At 43.5% G+C, this 23,978-nt stretch overlaps 1 pseudogene; it reads left to right on the top strand.

Moving 5' to 3' along the window:
- The first annotated feature begins 4,245 nt into the window (after window positions 1–4,245).
- On the top strand, window positions 4,246–4,416 carry LOC116462990 (small ribosomal subunit protein uS14-like; annotated as a pseudogene).
- Window positions 4,417–23,978: the final 19,562 nt, after the last annotated feature.

The following is a 23,978-nucleotide window of genomic DNA, read 5'->3' as shown; positions in this document are numbered from 1 at the left end:
CCTTTCATGTAGTATCTGAAACTTTGTATATGATAGTGATTGTTTACACACACTTAAAAGTAAATGATAAATCTAATTTCACTGTGGGAAAAATAAAAAGATAAAATGCTATCATTGTAAGTTTTCACTTGACTCCCAGAGATTTTAAACACAAATGAAACTGAGGGCGATTGGCCGGCCGTGGTGGCTCACGCCTGTAATCTCAGCATTTTGGGAGGCCGAGGCGGGCAGATCACAAGGTCAGGAGATCGAGACCATCCTGGCTAACACAGTGAAACCCCATATCTACTAAAAATACAAAAAAAAAAAAAATTAGCCGGGCGCAGTGGCGGGCACCTACAGTCTCAGCTACTGGGGAGGCTGAGGCAGGAGAATGGCGCGAACTCTGGAGGCAGAGCTTGCAGTGAGCCGAGATAGTGCCACTGCACTCCAGCCTGGGCGACAGAGCGAGACTCCGTCAAAAAAATAAATAAATAAAAAATAAAACAAGAAAACGAGGGCGATAGAATTGGAGTCTAGCCTTAAGTTGAATGTGGTCATCTTCTGGTATCCAGATGGTGGACTTTTTCATATTTAATCATTGAGATGACTATCCAAATGAATAGATAAAATTAAAAATAATTTTGTGGGCTTGGCATCGTGGCTCATGTCTGTAATCCCAGCACTTTGGGAGACCAAGGCGAGCAGATCAACTGAGGTCAGGAGTTCGAGACCAGCCTGGCCAACACAGTGAAACCCTGTCTCTACTAAAAATACAAGAAGTAGTCGGGCATGGTGGCAGGTGCCTGTAATCGCAGCTACTCAGGAGGATGAGGCAGAGAATTGCTTGCATCTGGGAGGCGGAGGTTGCAGTGAGCCAAGATCTCACCACTGCACTCCAGCGTGGGTGACAGAACGAGACTCCATCTCAAAATAATAATAATTATTGTCATTATTTGTGTAAAGAACTTGTGGGCCTCAGACAATATGTCCAGAATCCCCAGGGATCCTTAGACCTGGCTGAAAAAATACTTTATATCTTTATGTGTCATTTAAAGTTTTTATGGTGAGCAAGATATAAATAAAGTGTGCTATCTTCTAGTCCCCCACCTTCTCACCTGCTCTCCCATTTCCATTACAGGGTTCCCTCCCCTTGTGTGTCTACCTAGAACCTCTCCTGGTTCCTTTCAGTTGCTCTTGTCTCACCAAAAAGTGCTTTGATACATGGACAGGACTGCTACAGAAACAGCCAGCTATGCAGCATGACCAAGACAGAAGGGAACAGACCAAAGATTGGGTGCCACACAGGAAGCCCAATATGCACAGTCCCAGCTAGGATTAAGAGGTGAGAGGGAGCCCAGGGTTTTGAAGCCTAAAACTGCAGGTATTGGCTCCATATTGGAAAGCAAAGTCCGTGAGTGCTGCTGATTGGCAACCAGTGTCAAGGCTTGAGGCTGGGGAGCACTGAGTCCCCTGGAAGGTCTCCAGTGTACCTCTGGTGTCCACTCACAATGCCAGGTCCAGCGCCTCTGCTGTGTGAGTGATGTACCTGGATTTTGGAGCTCAACCAGGTTTGCAGGTTAGGTGCCCTGATCAGGATTAGTCAGCATCTAGAAGATGGTTTAAAGCACCCACTTTACAAGAAGACTCAGAAAGTTAGGGGGAAGCTTAAACATTAGCTACTCTACCTCCCACAAATGGGAGAATATGAATTTCATGGTGCTTATTGCTTGCCCAGTGGATCCATTGGAAAGAGAATCCAATTGTCTTGACTCATCTCAGAGCTCTTTGAAATTACAATGCATTGCAAAATCATCTTAAATGAAATAACCACCTTCTCCCTTTCAGAAAAACAAAAACAATGTGGGAAGTGTCCGTATTCAGCAAGACATTATAGGGAGCACCCATTAAACCAAAGTTTTGTCAGAAAGAGTCGCCTTTTATGAACCTGCCCACTGCTTCCCCTCTCTCAGGCTGGGCTCCCCAGAAGAGGACTCTGACAGAGACAGATGCATGTGCAACCCCAGTGTCAAAGAAAGTGCTTCAGGAAACCCAAAGAGAATGGGGCAAGCAGGATGGGGAAGGGAGAGAACTCAAGCAAGGGTATGATTCAGGCAAAGTTTAGAGAAAGGGAACCAGCCTGATCCCACAGGGGACATCTGGAGTGAAAGTTACACTTCAGAGCTCCGTCCTCACGACATGAGCAAGAGGATTAGCATTTCATACCCCACTGTCTTGACCAAAGGCCTGCCTGCAGTAGCTTAAACTCCTGCAGTAGCTTAAACTCCTGGGTACCTCCAGCTGCTGCATAAGCAGGCAAAACTGCTTCAAGATTCCAAGGTCAGGCCTCTGCAGAAAGCCACAGGTGCAGGCCACAGAAGGCACAGGGGCCAGGGGAGGGGCACACAAAACAGGACAGGGGTTGTGGAGAGGAGTGGCAGTATCCGCGACACACCCAGAATCCCACAATGCAATCTTCTGTCAGATCCTTTCCCTGTTTCTTCTATAAACCAAATTAAACAGATATACAGACTTGAGAAAAATGCATCATAACAACGAGGCCTCTAGATCAGAGGTCGGTAAGCTTTGCCCATAAAGATAGAAAATATTTTAGGCTTTGTGGGCCATAAAGTGTCTGTTGCAACTATTCAACTTTGCCAAAAGCAGCCACAGACAATACATAAACAAATGGGTGTGGCTGTGTGCCAATAGTACTTTGTGGACACTGAAATTTGAATTTCACGTCATTTTCACACATCATGAAATATCCTGCTTTTTGAATTTTTCCAAACATTCCAAAGTGTTAAAGCCATTCGTATCTTGCAGGCCATACAGACGATAGGCAGTGAGCTGATTTTGGCTTGAAGACAGTATTTTCCAGCCTCGGCTCTAGATCAGTTGTTTGTGCACTCCTTTTTTGACCGTGACTGTAAGCAAAGAATTTAATTTTTTTTTTTTTTTTTTTTGAGACAGAGTCTTGCTCTGTCGCCCAGGCTGGGGCGATCTCGGCTCACTGCAAGCTCCGCCCCCCAGGTTCATGCCATTCCCCTGCCTCAGCCTCCCGAGTAGCTGGGACTACAGGCGCCCACCACCACGCCCGGCTAATTTTTTTGTATTTTTAGTAGAGACAGGATTTTATATTAAACCTAGAACATACATAAACACACATACACATATGTAATTAAAGCTGAAGTTTCATAAAACAGTTCTTATGTTTTCTCTGAACCGTAAACTCTGGTGTTCTCATTTTCATCCTCCTTGATTTTGTTTTGAAATGCTGTTGTGATCCATTGACTAGTTTCTCCAATCCCCAGTGGGTCATGCCGCTGCTGGTTGGAAAGCCCTGCTGTGGATCCATTGAAGTCTGTGCTCTTGGTGGTGGCAGGATTGCAGTCACAGTGGCTGTTTTGTATTCATCAGCTCTGACGTTACTTGGAATTTGTCAGTAAATAACATAAAGACCAAAAAAAGATGCTATCACAAACCTGTCAAGGGCAGCATGACAGGATTGCCTGCCTCAACCTGCCTGGTACCAGGTGTTTCAGGAAATTTCAGATGGCTCCCTGTCGTTCTTGATGTGTGATGCATGCATTTCATTTGAACTGAGCAGAATTCAGAGCAAAGAGAGAATTTAAAGTAACTGCAAGTCCCAGCCTGAAACCTCGTGTTTGGCAATTTTGAAGAGGCTCTGGGCCATTTGCATTATAGCCATGTTTGTCACCAGCTGAGGTATTTGAAAAGTGTGACAATTTCAAATAGCAGCCTCCTGGTATAACTCAGCCAAGTATTAAGGTAGACTAGACCATGGTTGGCTTAAAAAAAAAAAAAACTTCACTGTGATTAGAGGACAAAAGCTCGAATGCTCAGTATATTTTTCGAATCCAGGACAGCTTCGCACACCTCCCCTTGCAGTTCAGCGTCCAGGACTCAGCTCTGGAAAACAGGGACTAGGTGAAACTTGCCTTTGTCATTTCCCACTGTCCATTTCCCTCTTGTAACTCTTCTCTGACCTCTCAGTCTTGCCTTCCTATCTAGATTTTAAAGGTGTGGTGAGGGAGGCAGGGAGGGAACACTTTGAAATCCTTTTAAAAGGCCAGGCACCCTGGCACATGCCTGTAATTCCAGCACTTTGGGAGGCCAGGCTCGGGCGATTGTTTGAGGCCGGGAGTTTCAGACAAGCCTGGGGAACATAGCAAGACCCCATCTCTACAAAAATTAAAAAATAATGAAATTCGCCTTTGGCCTTGTTGCACTCCTGACAGCAAGATGGGTCACCAGCAGCTATACTGGAGCCACCCGCGAAAATTCAGCCAGGGTTCTTGCTCTTGTCGTGTCTGTTCAAACGGGCACGGTCTGATCTGGAAATATGGCCTCAATATGTGCCACCAGTGTTTCCGTCAGTAAGCGAAGGATATCGGTTTCATTAAGTTGGACTAAATGATCCTCCTTCGAAAGATTATCCAAGGCATCTACTCAATGAAAACCCACGGTAGTTCTTTGTACATAAAATAAACATTTGAAAAAAAATGCAATTTTATTAAAAGACTTTATGCTTATTCCTATTTTCAGTATTCTCCTCCCATCTCCCATTGCCCCCAACCCCTATGCATGATGATGATGGGGATCTTTCTGCTCTTTTCTCTCCCCAACTTCAGTTCAGTTTGGCTTAGAAAATATCCTTTGTGCACATTGCCTGTGCTAGACCCTGGGGATGGTAGTTGATGAGATAAGGAGGAAGAGGCAGTCATATTGAGCCACTCTAAGAATATGGGCCTTTATATGAGTGAAATGAGGAAAATGTGCAGGATTTTGAGGGGGACAGTGGCATGATCTAACTAATGTCTTACAAGGATCATGGATGCTCCTTTAAGAATAGACTTAGGTAGGGCAGGAGTGGAAACAAGGAAACCAGTAAGGAAGCTGTTGTGAAAATTCTCATGAGATGATGGGCTAGAGTGTGGCGGTGGAGACAATAAGGGATGATCAGATTCTGGATGTATTGAAATGTAACGCCAAAATGATTTTCTGATGAATTAGATGTGGAATGTGAGAAAAAGACATTAAGGATAAAGCTATGTGTATTAAGTCTCTATTGCTCCATAAAAATTAGCATAAAACTTAGTATCTTAATTAATATTATAGTCTCATATGGTTTCAGTGGGTAAAGACTTTGGAAGTGGCTTAGCTGGTGGTTCAGTCATGATATTGCAGTCCAGATGTTCGTCAGGGTCATCCAAAAGCTTGACTGGAGCTGTAGGACCTACTTCCAAGATAGCACACTCATATGTGTAGTTAGTTGGTGTTGGCTGTGGGTAAGCACTTCAGTTTCTTGCCATATGAACTTCCCCATAGGGCTGTTTGTGTGTCCTCATGACATGACAGCCGGCTTTCCCCAGAGCAAATGTTCCAAAAAAGAGCAAGGTGAGTGCAGCTGTGTCTTTTAAGATCTAGTCTCGGCCAGGCGCAATAGCTCACACCTGTAATCCTGGCATTTTGGGAGGCTAAGGCAGGCAGATCACAAGGTCAGGAGTTCAAGACCAGCTTGGCCAACATGGTGAAACCCCATCTCTACTAAAGATACAAAAAATTAGTTGGGCATGGTGGTGCACACCTGTAATCCCATCTATTCGGGAGGCTGATGCAGGAGAATCACTTGAACCCGGGAGGCGGAGATTGCAGTGAGGTTAGACTGAGCTATTACACTCCAGCCTGGGTGACAGGGTGAGACTCTGTCTCAATTCACAATTCACAGTAGCAAAGACTTGGAACCAACCCAAATGCCCATCAATGACAGACTAGATAAAGAAAATGTGGCACATATGTACCATGGAATACTATGCAGCCATAGAAAAGGATGAGTTCATGTCCTTTGCAGGGACATGGATGAAACTGGAAACCATCATTCCCAGCAAACTAACACAGGAACAGAAAACCAAACACCGCATGTTCTCACTCATAAGTGAGAGTTGAACAATGAAAACATGAACACAGGGAGGGGGACATCACACACCGGGGCCTGTCAGGGGATGGGGGACTGGGAGAGGGATGGCATTAGGAAAAATACCTAATGTAGATGATGGGTTGATGGATGCAGCAAACCACCATGGCACGTGTATACCTATGTAACAAACCTGCATGTTCTACACATGTATCCCAGAACCTAAAGTATAATTTAAAAAAAAAAAAAGGAGAGATGGTGAAGATGGTGAGAGGTCTGCTTCTCCTTAGCTGCATTGAATGCAGTTTAAGAGAATGCTACTGTGAGGGGATGATCAAGACAATCACAGAGAACAGATAAACAAAATGTAGTATATCCATATATTGGAATATTATTCCACAATTAAAAGATGAAACAAAAATGAGTCATGTACAACATGGATGAACCTTGAAAACATTATGCTAAGTGAAAGAAGCTAGACAATAAACCCCACGTATTATATGATTTCATTTATATGAAGTGTCCAGAATAGGCAAATCTTTAGAGGTAGAGAGTAGATCATTGGTTTTTTAGGAGAAGAGGCTTGGGAATGACTGTTAATGGGTATAGGGTTTCTTTGAGGGTTGATGAAAATGTTCTAAAATTAGACTTTGGTAATGGTTGCACCCACTCTTTAAATATACTGTAAACTAACCATATACTTGAAAAAAGATTGGCCGGGCGCGGTGGCTCGTGCCTGTAATCCCAGCACTTTGGGAGGCCGAGGCAGGAGGATCACAAGGTCAGAAGTTTGAGACCAGCCTGGCCAATATGGTGAAACCCCGTCTCTACTAAAAATACAAAAAATATTAGCCGGGGATGGTGGCGCATTCCTGTAATCCCAGCTACTCAGGAGGCTGAGGCAGGAGAATTGCTTCAACCTGGGAGGTGGAGGTTGCAGTGAGCCGAGATCTTGCCACTGCACTCCAGACTGGGCGACAGAGTGAGCCTCCATCTCAATAAATAAATAAACAAACAAACAAACAAATAAATAAATAAATAAAAAGATCTAGTCTCAGAAGTCGCACACCATAATTTACGCAAGTCCTATTAGTTACATAGGTAGGCGTATTCAGTAAGAGATGAGACAAAAAAAGAGAGGTTCTACTCTCTACAAAAAAAGTACAGGGACTACTACTGGTGGCCACCTTGAAGCCTGGCTATCACGGTATGTCTCCAGAGCCCCATTTGTTCATGTCCCCAACGTGCATAATATATTTCCTCCTGTCCAGACCCTTCCAGAAGTCTCATACCTTTATATCATTGATTCAAAATCCTGCCACCTAAATCATCTAACCATGAATGCATGGAGTGTCATTTACTGAGATGAGGAAAACTAGAGTAGAAACAAGTATAGTGGGGAATATTAAGTGAAGATTTAGGTATGTTAAGTATGAGATGTCTATTGAACTGCAAGTAGAAATTTCAAGTGTACAACTTAATGTGCAAAACATGGGTTCAGACGAAATACCTGGACTAGATGTATAAATTTTGGAGTTTTTGGTGTGTGGGTAACAAAATTTAAATTAGGATAAATTCACCAGGGCAGCGAGTATACATAAAAATGAAAAGAGGCTCTCCAACATTTGGATGTCAAGAAGATGACGAGGCACAAGAAAAGAAATACATGATATGATTGAAAAGGAATAAGAATAGTTCCATGGCCGGGCACCGTGGCTCACACCTGTAATCCTAACACTTTGGGAGGCTGAGGCGGGCGGATCACAAGGTCAGGAGATCGAGACCATCCTGGCTAACATGTGAAACCCTGTCTCTACTAAAAATACAAAAAAATTAGCTGGGCATGGTGGCACGTGCCTGCAGTCCCAGCTACTCGGGAGGCTGAGGCAGGAGAATCTCTTGAACCCAGGAGGAGGTGGAGGTTACAGTGAGCTGAGATCGTGCAATTGCACTCCAGCCTGGGCAACAGAGTAAGACTCCATCTCAAAAAAAAAAAAATAGTTCCATGATGCACTCATGCAAATCAGTCCCCTTATGTTATACTCCACAATGCTTCCTGTAGTTTCTTTCTTTTATTTTTTTTGAGACAGAGTCTCGCTTTGTTGCCGGGGCTGGGGTGCAGTGGCACGATCTCGGCTTACTGCAACCTCTGCCTCCCCGGTTCACGCCATTCTCCTGCCTCAGCCTCCTGAGTAGCTGGGACTACAGTCGCCCGCCACCACGCCCAGCTAATTTTTTGTGTTTTTTTAGTACAGACGGGGTTTCACCGTGTTAGCCAGGATGGTCTCGATCTCCTGACCTCGTGATCCACCCACCTCGACCTCCCAAAGTGCTGGGATTACAGGCATAAGCCACGGCGCCCGGCCTGCTTCCTGTAGTTTTTAATGTCACACAACCATTATGACTGTATTAGCTGCAAATTATATAGCCTCAGCCTAGCTTCTAAAAGGACCCAGTCTTATTCCTAGCTGACTAGGAGTCAGAAGCCGGAAGATTGTGCAATCTTCTCTTTGTGTTACCTTCTGGTCAGTGTCAAGTTCTTATGCAAACAACAGAGGTCCTCTCTCTTTTAGTCTCCCCTCTACTTCCTTTTTCTATCCCTTTCTCCCCAGGGTCTCTGGCTCATTTTACCTCCACTCTTTTTATTTGCACCAGTTATTTCTGTTTGCTCTTCACACTTTTCTCAGCGGAGCATGCTGAGGTATTCGTAACTAGAATGACATGTTTTCATTGATGTCACTGCACCTGCCACCATCATGTCAGGCTGTACCTTCAAGGACTTTCCTCCACATAGCACCCCCTGACAAAACATATCCACCGAAGTCCCTTTGGAACCAGTCATAGGAACCTTCTAACTTTGGGAAAATTCCGCCACCACCGAGGCCAGCATGACAGATGCCAGGAAGAGCAAGGCTGGACTCTGCAGCTGCCAGCCTTCAAACCCAGAGTCAGGTCTGTGGTCCAACACCCCACGGCTTGCCTGCTATGTGCCTATGTCACTGATTTGCCTTTCAATCTTTCAGCCTTTCTGGAAGGAGCCAGATCCAGCAAGGGGATGTGTGTAGGCTGGATTGCTCTGACAGCTGCGTTGTGTTCCTCCTTTTCCTGTATCTTATCAAAAGCAGGGTGATGTGAGCAAGGCACATGGGCATGCTGATGGTTTGGGGCATGTACTCAGAGATGTGTGTCGATCCACAGGGCTGCTCTGTCTGGCCTGATGTTTCTCATCTATTAACAATTTGGGCAAGACAGTTCTTCGTTGTGCGAGACTGTCCCAAACACTACAGGATATCTAATATCCCTGTCACACTCCCATCAAAACACTAGTAGCACCCACCAATCATTGTGACGACTGGTAGCTGCCTTGTGCTTCCCTACACAGTCCTGGTCCAGGTAGAGCAGCTCCAGGATGACCTCCCTTTGGCTACTATTGTGCTCCTCTCCTCCTCAGCATTTTTATCTTTGAGAATAAGAAACTCATGCAATAGGCGGAATTCTAAAGATTCCCATCTCCCGGTTATTAAATCAAACATTTAATCTAAGTTCTGCTTTGGACTTGTGGATGCAATTAAGGTGACTAGCTGAATTTAAAGTGGGGAGATTATCCTGGATTATCTGAGTGGGCCCAGTATAATCATGTGAGTCCTTAAAAGCAGCCGCAGAAGGCAGAAGAGTCAGTCAGAGAGATGGGCAGAAGGGGAAGTCAGGGACACTTGAAGCATGAGAAGGACTCAACCTGCCGTTGCTGAACAGGAGATGCATATGGAAAGCATGACGAGGAAGGCAGCAGCCTCTGGGAGAAAAGATCAGTCCATACTGGCAGCCAGCAAGGAAGCAAGCACTTCAGTCCTACACCCACAAGGAACTGAATCTGGCCAACAATGTGAATGAGCTTGGAAGCAGATTCATCCCCAGAGCCTCTAGAATGGAATCCAGACCTGCCAACACCTTGATTTCGGCCACATAAGGGTCTAAGCAGAGGACCCAGCAGAACCATGCTGTACCTGGACTTCCAACCCACAGAACTGTGATTTAATAAATGGCTGTTACCTCCTTGTAAGGAAATGTCTCCTTATTTATTGAACTAAGATTTTCACTCTGTTCTTTCCACCGTCAGACCTAATTTTATTTCTTGTAGCCATGTAGACTGACACTGCTATAGATTGAAGGCTATAGCTGAGCCTTCTCTTCTTTGAACCAAAGATTCCCTGTGCGTTCTCCACCCTGGTTACTTTTCTGTAAATGTATTTTATCTTGTTTAGGTCCCTGGATTTGTATTCTAGATAATGGGGAATTTAATGACAAAATAAGTTTTCAGAAAGCCCTTACTACTCTGAGGTGTCTTACTCTTGCTTTATAAAGAAGAAATTTTCTATCTTTATCACCAAAGAGAAACATCGTTTTCTGGATCATTGACCATTCTATTGTCCATAGTAGAAAAGCATCATTTAGAATGACCTAGAATTGAGGAAAATGAAGTAGAAAATTGTCAGGAAGCTTTCACAAGTATGAATCTGTGTGAACATTATTATAGGTTGTGATACTTAATGAGGATTAAAATTCGATGCTTAGGAAGCTAAAGAAATTTTGCTGAGTGAAATAAGCTCAGCAAAAAGCAGCAGCATCTGGGAATTAGGATATTGTATTCCATCTGTCCAGCTGGGCTTCTGATTAGAATCAGTTTCCTTGGTTGGTTCTTGGAACATGGGGCAGGACCAAAGGCTTTGCCAAGATATCAGGGAAGGCAGGTGGGGCCGATTATTGTCATGATCCTCAACTGAGAGCTCCTGAAAGCTTCCAGCAGCATGATTCATGACTGACTAGAACAAAAATGGACAAAAGGAGAAGCAACAGCCTTATAACGGGAGCAAAACTAACACGGAGAAGAACATTTGAGTCTTCATTAAAATTACCGAGTATGCCGTAAAAAGTGACTTTAAAGATACGCAGACGTAAGGAAATCATGGCTATCGGGAATACTTTGGAAAGTGACCAAAACAAACAAACAAACAAACTAGATTCAATAACTAGGAAGTGAGTAATTATCTTGTTTGCTTTGTATTGCAATTGAACCATTTCCAGTTTCATACATACAGGGGTATTTTCCTCAATTAAATTTTAGCACTTTTGGAAGAATGGTTACATCTTATGATTTCTTTGAATAAGATAAATAGCATGTTCTCAGAAACTCTTCATTAATTGAACTGAATGAAATTGCCTGTTGACTGGCCGAATAAGGAATAAAATCATTGTTGTTCTAATTAGAATACAAGTCCTTTGGGAGAAAGCTAGATTGAGTTGGAAGAAACCATATGTTCCCGATTCCTCCATCCTTTCGGCTTAAATGACCTACAGCCCTGGGGTTTTTTCAAAGTGTGACTAAAAGACTTCTACATTAGAATTGTCTGGAGATGCTTGCTAAAAATGAAGAATTCTATACCCTACTGCCCTAGACCCACTGAATCTGGAAGAGAGGGGTATTTGCCTTTTTCTAAAATTAAAGCACAATTTACATACAACTAAATGCACAGATTTTAAGTGCACCTTTCAATGGGATTCAACAAATGTATATAATCCACTACCTCAACCAAAAGTTCTATCACTCTAGAAAGTTTCCATAGGCCCCTTTCCAGCCAGCCACCCACCCTCCCAAAAGTGACCACTGTTCTGATTTCTATCACACGTGTATACTCTTTTGAGCCAGGCTTCTTTCACTTAACATAATGGTTTTGAGAGTCATCCATGTTGTTATAGATATTAATTGTTCTTTTTCATTGCTAAGTAATATTCCACTGTGCTACATATGGAATATGCTACAATTTGTTCATACAACCACCTACTGATGGAATATGCTACAATTTGTTCATACAACACATGCTGAGGGGCATTTGGGTGTGTGTCAGTTTTTTAGGCTGTATAACCAATTATCACAAACAGCAGCTTAAAACAACATACATTTGCAGGTTGAGTCTCCCTTACGTGAAATATCTGGGACCAGAAGTGTTTTGAGTTTCGGATTTTTTTCAGATTTAGGAATATTTGCATTATACTTACTGATTAAACATCCCAAATCCAAAATACAAAATGCTCCAATGAGCATTTCCTTTGAGCATCTTGTTGGTGCTCAAAAAGTTTTGGATTTTGGAGCATTTCAGGCTGGATTTTCAGACTTAGGACATCCAATCTATATTAGCTCACAATTTCCATGGCTTGGAGCTGAGGCATGGCTTAGTCTGGTCTTCTGCCAGGGTCTCACAAAGCTGCAACCACAGTGTCAGCAAGCTCCATTACTATCTGGAGCTCGAAGTCCTCTTCCAAGTTCACATGGTTGTTGGCAGAATTCAGGTCTCTTCAGTTGTAGTACTGGCTGTCAGCTGGAGGCTGCCCTCTGCAGTTCCCTGCCATGTGGCCTTTTCCAAGGGCAGCTTACAACATAGCTGTTTACTTCTTCAAGGCCAGCAGGAAAGTCTCTCTCTCCAGCCTGCTAAAATGGAGTCTTATATATGTAACATAATCATAGGCATATGACATTTCATCACCTTTGCTATATCGGTTAGGAGCAAGTCACAAGTTCCACCCACACTCGAGGGGATTATACAAGACCGTGAATTTTTGGGAGGCCACCTCAGGGTGTGTCCACTGGAAGGTATTTTGCATTCTCAGCAATTATGAATATTAGTGCGCAACTCTTTGTGTGAACCTATGCTTTCACTTATTTTGAGTAAACACCTAGGAGCGGAATTGCTTGATCACAGGGTAGGCGTATGTGTAACTTTGTAAAAAAAATGCCAAACTGTTTTTCAAAAAGGTTGTACGGTTTTATGCTCGTATCAGCAACGGAATAAACGTCTCAGCTGCTCCACATCTTCACCAGTGTTTGCTGTTGTCTGTCTTTGTCATTTTAGCCACTTTCTACTGACGTGAAATCTGCATTTTTAATATGCTCTGTGGGTGCTTCTTTCACATCCTCCACCACTGCTTTTTAGAAGTGAGTCATACAGAAACTGCCCGAGACTACTCAGCTCTTGCTGTAGGTCCCTCAGAAGTCAGTCCCCAAACCTAACTGATCAACCTGATTCACGGGGAGAATTTGTTAAGGACATGGATTCTGGGGCCTATTCCAGACCTCCTGAATGAGCATCTCCAGGAGTATAAATTGGGAATCTATTTTCCAAAAACCCTCAAGGTGATTATTTGAACTGCTGGAGCTTGGAACCATTGCCTTCACTACTTCAAGACCTAAAAGTGTCTCTAGTATACTCCTCACACAGAGAAAATGTCCATAAAGTGGGGCTAGCACCCTGCGATGGTACCACAGCTGTCCCTCCTTGTAACATTGAAAAATTGTAAGTTGAACCATTGTACAGAGACCATCTATACCATTAAATTGTTTCCAGTTTTTATTCTTGATAACAATGCTGCAGCCAATAGCTTTAAACATTTTCTTTTATGCTGATGTGCGTAGGATAATTTCTTGAAAGTCAGGTTGCTTATTCAAAGAGGTAGGGCTTCCTTAATAACATCCGTTAGCATATTAGTGCTTATTTGTTTCTTCTTATGTTAATGACACAACTTCATGGGAGAAAAGAAGTTGGGGGAATTACAGCTCAGGTGTTTAGCTTTGCTAATAAGACTTATATTTCTTATTTTCATCTCCAAATGTAACTCAATCATTGCAAGTCATATTCCCTTTCAATTTTCAGGAAGACATTAAATTTCTTTAAGAAGTAATTCATAGAAAAATACTTGTTGAGTACATATTATGTGCCTGTCAGGCCCTGTGACATGATGTGAGCACTAGATGGAAGCCTGGAAAGAAGACAGACAATAAACCAAGCAATTGCAACCCAGAGTGCTGGATGCAGAGCCCTCTGGGGGCACACAGCAGGGACACCTAACCTGATGGGGGCATGATCAAGATTCCTCCAGGATTTTTTTTTTTTTTTTTTTTTTTGAGATGGAGTCTTGCTCTGTCGCCCAGGCTGGAGTGCAGTGGTGCCATCTCGGCTCACTGCAAGCTGTGCCTCCTGGGTTCATGCCATTCTCCTGCCTCAGCCTCCCGAGTAGCTGGGACTACAGGCGCCCGCCACCACCCCCGGCTAATTTTTAGTTTTTTGTATTTTTAGTAGAGATGGGGTTTCACCGTGTTAGCCAGGATGGTCTCAATCTCCTGACCTCATGATCCGCCCACCTCAGCCTCCCAAAGTGCTGGGATTATAGGCGTGAGCCACCGCGCCTGGCCCAGGATTCTTATTCTCTAACCTTTGTTTTGTTAAAAACACGTTCATATGAATAGATGTTCGTGCATTCCTCTCTGATTAACAGTCTTTTCCCCTCAGGCCAGATCCAGGGTAGTTACCTGTCTAGGATGAAACATTCAGGAGGACTGCTCAATCCCTTGCTGCCTCTGCAGTGAGAAAGATGGAGGAACGGACGAACAGGAGGACAGGGGCATATGGCCAGCTACACATTCGAATGCCTGTGGTGAACAGTTGATGGAATGTAGAGCAAAACTCAGGAGAGCCCTAGCTGTGCTGCTAGTTGATTTCTTTGGGGTTGCATACCTCTGCTTCTTCCACAGGAAAAAATAAAATATCAGTGTCTCAACAACCTGTATATAGAGGGTGTCCAAAATGTGTGGGGACATAAGACAAGCCTATTTTTAAATGGTATGCTCAATAGTCTCTTTTTTCCATCTCCAGACAGCTTTTCAAGTAAAATTCTTCTAAATTTCAGTATATACTTCAGAGGGTTCACAAAAGTCTGGACACAGAGAAAACAAATACTTACTGTATTTTTTCAAATGGACAATTGGACTCATTGCTTTAAGTTGAAAAGTTCTTCACCTGAAAAGGTGTCTGGAGAATGAAGAAAAATAGATTGAGCACAGTATTGGAAAATATAACTGACATACTGTTTAAACATAAGTTTGTCCTATGTTGTCCAACTTTTCAAACATCCTGTACATTGTCCATTTAACCCTCAAAGCAAGTATAGTTGCTGAGGTCAGGGAGGTTACACAAGTTGCCCAAGGTCTTCCAAAGACTCGGTAGCAGAACCATGATTTAAACTTCACATATCTGAGACCCAAGCTCACCTGCTTTCTCCTTCAGGGCATCACCTCTGAGCTCAGACCACCACACAGTCTTATTGTAAGACCACAGTTCCTTCCCGACACCTTGATTGCAGCCTGATTCTATTTGGCAACAGGCTAATCTCTTAACATTGTGGGCTTCAGGAACCTTTTTGAGACACGAATGAAAGTTGTGGACTCCTCTCTAGACAACTGGAATTTTGTGTTCCATAGTAAGGCATGCACAAGACCCCAAAATCTAACCCTGGACCCCTTTGGGGATTACAGACCCAGGTAAAGAATCATTTCTTTTGGCTGTAGAGTTCTGAAAGACAAAGTCTGGACCTTATGGTCAGGTGCCTTAGAAACTGGTGGAGGGAATGTAAGGAGCCAGTGAAGCAGAGAGGAAGGAAGAGAAAACCCTTCCACTAATAAGGGTCCTATGGAACATCATAAGGCTCAAGAAATGATATTAATCGTTCTCCTTCCTCTCAACAGAGCCACGTAATTACAAAGGACACTCAGGAGGCGGTAGCTGTTGGTGGTCCACTTCTTATCTGTGTTGCCACCACAGCCTGTGAGCACATGAATGTGTACCCGTGCATGCACTCCAACCCCAACCTCTCTTGGAGTTAGAGGCATAAGGAAGGACAGGAACATGTGCATTTGGGTCTGTTCCATGGGGTACCCAGGAGGCTTAAAAGCTATTTTCTACCTCCTATATAAATAGAAACTGACCCCTTCTTTGAGGTGCTGGCCATATTTGATGTCAGCATTTTTTCATATTGCTGAGAATCAGAATGATCTATCATTATGTATAATTTCCTAGGAAAGGGATGCAATATTATACCAAGCTTCAAAGCACTTTTGAGTATAGAATGTTCACTCCCTCCAAGCTCAAGAAAGATGTTGGGAATGAATTCGTTTCCCTCAAATTTTCCTCCTGGGCACTCCTTTTCCCTCCCTCCCTCCTACCACCACCCGGCATCCCCTGCCATGCCCTATGCACCCCATTCTAATGGCTGTATTGCCTCTCTGGGAAGCATTTCTTACAAACAAAAAATAAGCAAAGCACTCAGCTCATACAACGTCTTCCAGACTTGTGTAAGGTTCTCATTCACTAATGAATGCCTCCCTGGGGCTTCACGGGTTGTGAAGGCAAACATAGGCCTGGGGAACAAAAAGTGAATTATTGATCACTTGGGCACAAGCATCTTAATGAAGTGAGAACAAACAATGAGCCCAACCCTTGGAAAGTCATTTCCAAGCTGCATTGTCTACCTTTTTAGTAAATGTGTTCTGTCCTTTGCCAGGTAAAGTAGACAGCTGCCCACAGAAAGAGATTTCATGAGACACAAGGAGTGCATTCATTCATTCATTCAATAACTATGAGGACTTATTATGTAGTAGGTACTATGCAAAATGTGGTGGATGCCATGAGCTTATCATTTAATAGGAGACACTTATGAGTGTCTGTACTAAAGGGAAACATAGGGGTCCTGGATGCAGGACTGCTTCCAGGCAAGATGCCAACAGCTGGGCCAGGGGTTGAAGACCTGTAGGAATTACCTGGAAGTGTCTGTGGGGAAGTAGGGGGCCTTAGAGCGGTCCTTCTAGGCAGAAGGAACAGAATGGGTGAAGACTCCAGAGGCAGAGGTGTGCTGAAGCCTGTTCGCACTGATGGGAAAAGGGGATTGTGGCCTTTCCTCCCAACTCCACATTCATGGATGTCACATTACTAGCTGGAAATCAGTCATGATGAGAGGATTTACACAACAGAAATTGGCAAATATTGTCAGGGCATTTTTTTGTCCCTGAAGAGCTAGTTGATAAACACTTACCAACACCACTGCCCAGAGGTGAGGTGACCAAAAGTATGGTAGCCTGGGGCAAACTGCCAGAAGGTCATCATGTCTGCTGTTAAATACCGAGAGTGGTTAGCAGAGACAGGGTGGCTGGGTGTGTCAGCAGGGGGCAGGTCATGAAATGCCTCATAGCCACACAGAGGAATTTGGGAGTGAGGCTATCTTGCCAAGTTGCTTTTGTTGTTGTTGTTGTTGTTGTTGTTGTTGTTGTTGTTGTTGTTGTTGTGACGGAGTTTTGCTCTTGTTGCCCAGGCTGGAGTGCAATGGTGCTATCTCCAGGGTTCAAGCGATTCTCCTGCCTCAGCCTCCTGAGTAGCTGGGATTACAGGTATGTGCCACCATGTCCAGCTAATTTTGTATTTTTAGTAGAGATGGGTTTTCTCCATGTTGGTCAGGCTGGTCTCAAACTCCCAACTTCAGGTGATCCGCCCTCCTCGGCCTCCCAAAGTGCTGGGATTACAGGCATGAGCCACCGCACCCGGCTATCTTGCCAAGTTTTTGTGGTGGACATTTGTTGTTTATTCTTGACCAGCATCTATACCTCTTTCTTCTGGTACAAGCAGTCCAGTTTTCCTCTAAGGAACCATCCCCTTCTACTTTTAGGTCTTATGGTTTCAGGGGTAGGTTTATAGCCCAACTTTCGGTAATCTAGAAACTGTTTTATCTATAGCCACAGAGGTGCAATGCGAGCCAGCCTTGGGATTTGTGCTGGGGCTACAAGGAAAGAGACATGATTTTTCTACTGGGATGGCTAAGTCTGGAATTGTTGGTGACCATCTTACCACCTTGAGCTCAGAGCCTACCTGGGACTGAAGCCAATGGTAAAGAAAGAACACCTGAGAGACTGAAAGAGACACATTCCTGATTATATTATTTGAGCACCTTGATTTAGTTGTACTCTAACTGGACTTCATTATACGAGACTAATGTATTTTCTTTTCTGCTTCTGCTGGTTTGAGTTGGATTGCAGTCTTCTGAAACTGAACAAGTCCTAAGGTAGTATCCAAAGTCCCAATCCTGCTCCTCCCAATTCCTGCACTTTTTTTATGAAACATTATCTCTCTAGGAAGTGCCTCTTAAAATACAATTACATTATGGGCTTAGTGCTGTGCACCTTAGTCCCAGCTATTCAGGAGGCTGAGGTGGGAGGATTGCCTGAGCTCAGGAAGTCAAGACTGCAGTGAACTAAGACCATACCACTGCATTCCAGCCTTGTGGAGCAAGAAAAGAAAAGAAAAAAGAAAGAAATCAAAATTTAAAAAAAAGTTTAAAATACAATTACATTAAAAGAGTAAAATAATAAGAATATTATTTTAGCATAGATTGGCTAATGAGCAGAAAGCATGTGTGATACACACACACACACACACACGAACACAAATGCATCCAAATCTGGATTAGCAGACTCTAGCATGAACAACCAAATAAATGGCAATGACAAGGAAATTACTGTGTTCTTTTATTAAGAATCTTTGTTTGGTATCTATGCACACCTAAGATAATTGCCTAGCTTCAGCATTAAGTGAAGCACACACAACCTTATAATAGTTCCTTGGGCCTCAAGAGTGACAAACGGCAAGTTTCTGTGACAGCAACTTTAAGGGAAGAGAAAAGGCTTCCAGGAGACGGCTGGCACAGCCAAGAAGCCATTTCTGCCATTCTCCAAAGAGGAGCTGCCTGTCCTCATTAGAAAGAATCAAACAATCTGCTTAGCTCTGGAATCAGGGCCACACAGACACGGACACCACAGCACATAATTCTTGCAGTAAAAAATAACGGAGCTCTGTTGACACCCCAACAATCAGAGGTCTTGGGACTGAAAACTGCACCAAGACCCAAAGTGACTTCAGTTACATAATATATTTGTAAGCTAAATCAGCAATCACAAAGCTCTAGGTAGAGGAAAGCTGTGGATAGGGGCTGTGTTCTAATCTGAGCCCTAATGAGCTGTGGGTCACTGCATGGGTCAGGACCTTACTTCCCTACCTATAAAATTCTATTTGAGTTTTTCTCAGTTGGTTCTTCAGTTTCCTCACCTGTAACCCAAAGGGGTGGATCTTACTCTAAGATTTCTGAGGATCTTTCGAGTTCTAACCTATATGTATACATCTGATGATATCTTTCTCAGCATGGTAGTCAGGGTCCCACAGGAAATAGAAGGCATGCTCTGGGGATTTGAAGAGATGTGGGTATAGTTAAGGGAACTAGCAAGGGATGTTGAGTGTATCAGTTATCCATAGCTACCTAACCAACTACACCAAAACTTAGTGGTATATTACTTCTCACGGTTCGGGAGGTTGAATGGGCTCAGCAGGGTAGTTCTCACCAGGGTGTCTCATGCATTTGTAGTCAGACGTTGGCTAGAACAAGAATCATCAGAAGGTGACCTATTCACATATCTGCACCTAGATGGGGAGGCTCACACAGGTGGGGCTGGAACAACCGGGGTCCTCAGACAGCGCTCTGTCTCTATGTGGTCTCTCCATATGGTCTCTTGTCAGGGTAACTAGACTTCTTATATGGTGGCTGAAGGCTCTAAATGTGCATGTCCCAAAAGAGCTAGGAGAAAGGTTTACCTAAAGGAGATGACCTAGCCTTAGAAGCTACATTGTATCCCTGCTATTGATTCTATTTGTCAAGGCCAACACAAAAGCCATCCCAGGTTCAAGGGGGGTGGAGGGGACAAAGATTCCACCTTTTGATGCAGGAATGTCAAAGTTCTTTAAGGGCAAGTAGGAGAGGAAATTCTATGGTTGTTCTTTTGGAAAAAACAATCTGCCAGATTGAGGCACCCAGGGCCTAGCATGAGTGGAATGCTGTTATCACACCCAGCTTGGCCTGAAGGCCGAGGAGAGGAAATAGTGACAGCTGAACCAATGAAAGACGGCAAACTGATAGGAGCTATAATCCTGAAGGTAAAGCCGCTGCCTGACCACAGTAGCAAGGGCAGGGAGAATGTGGGGTAAGAAATACTCCAACTTCTCTATTCTCTGACTCTGATCTCCTGTAGATGCCTTCCATCAAGAAACTATAGGACAAAATGGGCTTCATCAGGCGGTGTATATGGGTGTACCTCCCCCCATCCAGGGTGCAGAGAAGGGCAGTGAAGGGTGGAGAACAGATGGAGGAAGGGTGGAGATTAACCACCATATTTGCTGGTGCCCTGAAATGACCACAAATATTCACCTGAGAATGTTAAAATACAGCTAACAACTGTATTTTAAAAAAATAAATAAAATAAAAAAATAAAAAATAAAAAAAGCAACAACTCTTACTCTGTGGCTAATAGTTCAAGGACAATTTGAAAAGTGCTATAAGATTCCATCTAAGACTTGCTCCAGACAATAAAAATAAATTGTTTCACTAGAACTTCCTCAAGTAAGAAAGAAACCATACCCCAAAGGAAAACCAGAGCATAAGCCGCTAGTTTGATTACTACGTGGAAGGAACAGTAAAGGGTTGGAACTGAAGAGGAGGTGAAAGGTAAGAGGAACAAATTTATTTAGCTAGCATATTTATATGGTGCCAACAATATACTAGATGTTCTGAATATTTTTATTAAAGATGTCAATATGACACAGAAATAATAATTCAAAGCAAAAAATGGAATCTGGATCTAAAAATGAAAAAAAAAAAGCCTTTGAAGTAAGTATTGGTATTAGTATTCTTTTAACTGCCAAGGGCAGAAAACAACCCTCTGGTTTTAACAAAAAGACTATCATTGGCCCATGTATCTGGAAAGTTCTGGTTAGGGCTGGCTTTAAGTATTGCTCAAAGGATATCACCAACTCCCAGATCTCTGTTTTTCACTTGAGGGGATAAATGAGCAGCCCCTAGGATCTGAATATGTGGGAACACAGCCCAGCTTTATCACTTAGTGTCTGTTATCACCATGGGTAGATCAGTTAACTCTTCTGTGCCTCGGTTTCTCCCTCTATTAAGTGGGAATCATAAGAATATCCTCCTCATGGAGGGTTGTGAGGATTATCTGCCATAAAGGCTTTTCCCCCACTTTTCAATAAGTTACGTTATTTTATAAAATAGCTGAAAAGAATTACATGAGGATATTCTAGGTAAAGAAGCATTTCAATTATGGTAGAAGAAAAAATACGTCTTAACATAAAGTCTTAAATGAGGTCTGCTAGTGAATATGGCAGATTCAGAAACTCTACCAATTGCTCTGAGAGAGGGTTCCAAGCAATGTAGCTTGCTGGGACTGGAAGAGGATTTGTTACTTTTGATTTGATCACTACTTTCCAGTCTAACTGGGGGCAACAGACTGGTTGATGGCACCTAGTTCATGAACAGTCCTTGATGACAAATGGAATAAGCTCTAATCATCCAAGTGTTGGCTTCGCCTGTGATTCTGTGTTTGTATTTGTATTGATTGGGTGGGGAATTGCAAACTGAAGATCTTACAAGTTCAACCACAGCAGTGTTTATCAAAATGTTGGACCAGGCTGAGCGCGGTGCTCACGCCTGTAATCCCAGCACTCTGGGAGGCCGAGGCAGGTGGATCACCTGAGGCCGGGAGTTCGAGACCAGCCTGACCAACATGGAGAAAACCTGTGTCTACTAAAAATACAAAATTAGTGGGGCATGGTGGCACATGCCTGTAATCCCAGCTACTCGGGAGGCTGAGGCAGGAGAATTGCTTGAACCCTGGAGGCAGAGGTTGCGGTGAGCCGAGATAGCACCATTGTATTCCAGCCTGGGCAACAAGAGTGAAACTGTCTCAAAAAAGAAGTTGGACCAATCACGTCGGAATCACTCAGTGGTTGTTTACAGTGATGAATCCTGGTTTCCATCCTAGAAATGCTTGACGAGAATATTTGCAAGGGATCTGTATTAACAAGTACCAGGCGATTCTTATGTACTCTAAAGTGGAAGATCTAAAGAATACATAGTATTTTCCTCTTGTGCATTCATCATCAACTACATTTATTTATTCATTTATTTAACAAATATTTATTTGTATCAGTCACTGTCTGAGGTGCTGAGGAATAATGTGGTCTATAAGATCAACCAAGTCCCTGCTCTCAAGAGGCTTATACTCTGGGGGAGGGAGGAGGAGAGAGGTAATACTTTATCAAACAAACAATATAATTTTGGTTAGTAAGAACTATGGAGGAAATAAAGTGATGGGAGTTGGGGGCAGCTGGCTCAGTGGTTTCTTTGGATCTAATAGTCAATAAAAGCTCAAGGTAGTGTTAACATTTCAGTTGAAAGACGTGCAATATGATATTCTTTCCCCTGTTTATTCATGCTCAGGATAAAGCACATATATATATATATATATACACATGAATTATAGTCTTGTTAGACAAATTGAATGAAAAACTTTAATATTAGTTTAATTTAAAGGATTTTTTTTTTTTTTTTTTTTTGAGACGGAGTCTTGCTCTGTTACCCAGGCTGGAGTGCAGTGGTGTGATCTTGGCTTACTACAACCTCCACCTCCCGGGTTCAAGCAATTCTCCTGCCTCAGCCTCCCGAGTAGCTTGGATTACAGGCGCCCACCATCATGCTCGGCTAATTTTTGTATTTTTAGAAGAGATGGGGTTTCACCAAGTTGGCCAGGTGACCAACTCCTGACCTCAGGTGATCTGCACACCTCGGCCTCCCAAAGTGCTGGGACTACAGGAGTGAACCACTGCACCTGGCCAAGAGGATATTTTAACTACACACTCACACATTTACATTAGACACATCTACCATGGTGCGTACCATTATTAATAGGAACTACCCCATTCATTGCCTCTAGGTAGGAGACTGCCCAAGACTGCCATGGGCTGAGCATGGTGGCTCACACCTGTAATCCCAGCACGTTCGGAGGCCAAGGCAAGAGGATCTCTTGAGGCCAGGAGTTCAACACCAGCCTGGGCAATATAGTGAGACCCTGTCTCTACTGAAAAATTTTTTTAAAAATTAGCCATGTGTAGTGGTGTACACCTGTTATCCCAGCTGCTGGGGAGGTTTAAGAGGGCGTATCACTTGAGCCCAGGAGTTGGAGCTTACAGTGAGCTATGAGCTTGCCACTGCACTCCAGCATGAGCTACAGAAAGAGACCGGTTGTTTAAAAAAAAAAAAAGACTGTCATGTTTTGAACCACATGACTTTATTCCTAGTTTACAACTGGCTGTACAAGGGCAATCAATCCTCAGGATGGCCAGCAGTATAGAAAAAGATAAACAGGACCATCAAATTCTCTCCCAGAAAAAGGATGAGAAGATACTTGGTGCTACGGTTGGAGATTGTTTGGTTCTGCCTAGTCCCATGGTGAAATTTGATCCCCAGTGTTAGAGGTGGGGCCTGATGGGAAGTGTTTGGGTCATGGGGGCTGAACCCTCATGAATGGCTTGGTAATGAATAAATTCTTGCTCTGTTGATTCCTGCCATCACTGATTGTTAAAAGGAGCCTGGTGTCTTCCTCCCCTCTCTCTTGTTCCCTCTCTCTTGACACCTGACACACTGGCTCCCCTTTGCCTTCTGCCATGAAACAGTCTGAAGCCCTCACCAGAAGCAGATGCTGGTACTGTGCTTCTTGTGCAGTCTGCAGAACCATGAGCCAAATAAACCTCCGCTTTTTATAAACAACGCAGTCTCAGGTATTCCTTTATAGCAATGCAATGGATTAAGACACTTGGTGAACGAGGCAGGGAGAAGCAAGCTCTGGGGCTGAAAGGGTATATTGAGAGAAATTGTGACACACAGTGGATCAACACGTGGCCAGAGACACTAAAGGGAAACAGAAACCCTGAGTAAGAAGGGGAAGCAAAAACTATGAGAAAGCAAAAATAATGAGGTGGAAGCTCAGGCCCACCAAGCGTAGCTGGTTGTCACATGGATGGCAGCCTACCTGTGTGGAGTTGGACAAATTCCTCTTCTCCCTTTTACCTGACTCTATTCCAGTTCCTGTTCTTCCTGTGGCTAGGATATGTGGCTTTTCCTGGGTTCCTAAATGTTTTAAATCACCAGCAGCAGGAGTAGGAGAAGCACTGCTCTCAGCACACGTTTTTTGAGATAACTTGAATGTGTCTCTCACTGAAACTATTTATAGTGTTGTTTTGAATGATGTAATTGTAGCAGGATTATAGCTTAAACACACACACAGACACACATT

This window comes from Hylobates moloch, unplaced genomic scaffold (genome assembly GCF_009828535.3).
Source record: "Hylobates moloch isolate HMO894 unplaced genomic scaffold, HMol_V3 SCAFFOLD_24, whole genome shotgun sequence".
Taxonomy (NCBI): Eukaryota; Metazoa; Chordata; class Mammalia; order Primates; family Hylobatidae; genus Hylobates; species Hylobates moloch.
The sequence above is the reverse complement of the archived record's forward strand: the minus strand, read 5'-3'. Positions and strand labels throughout refer to the sequence as shown.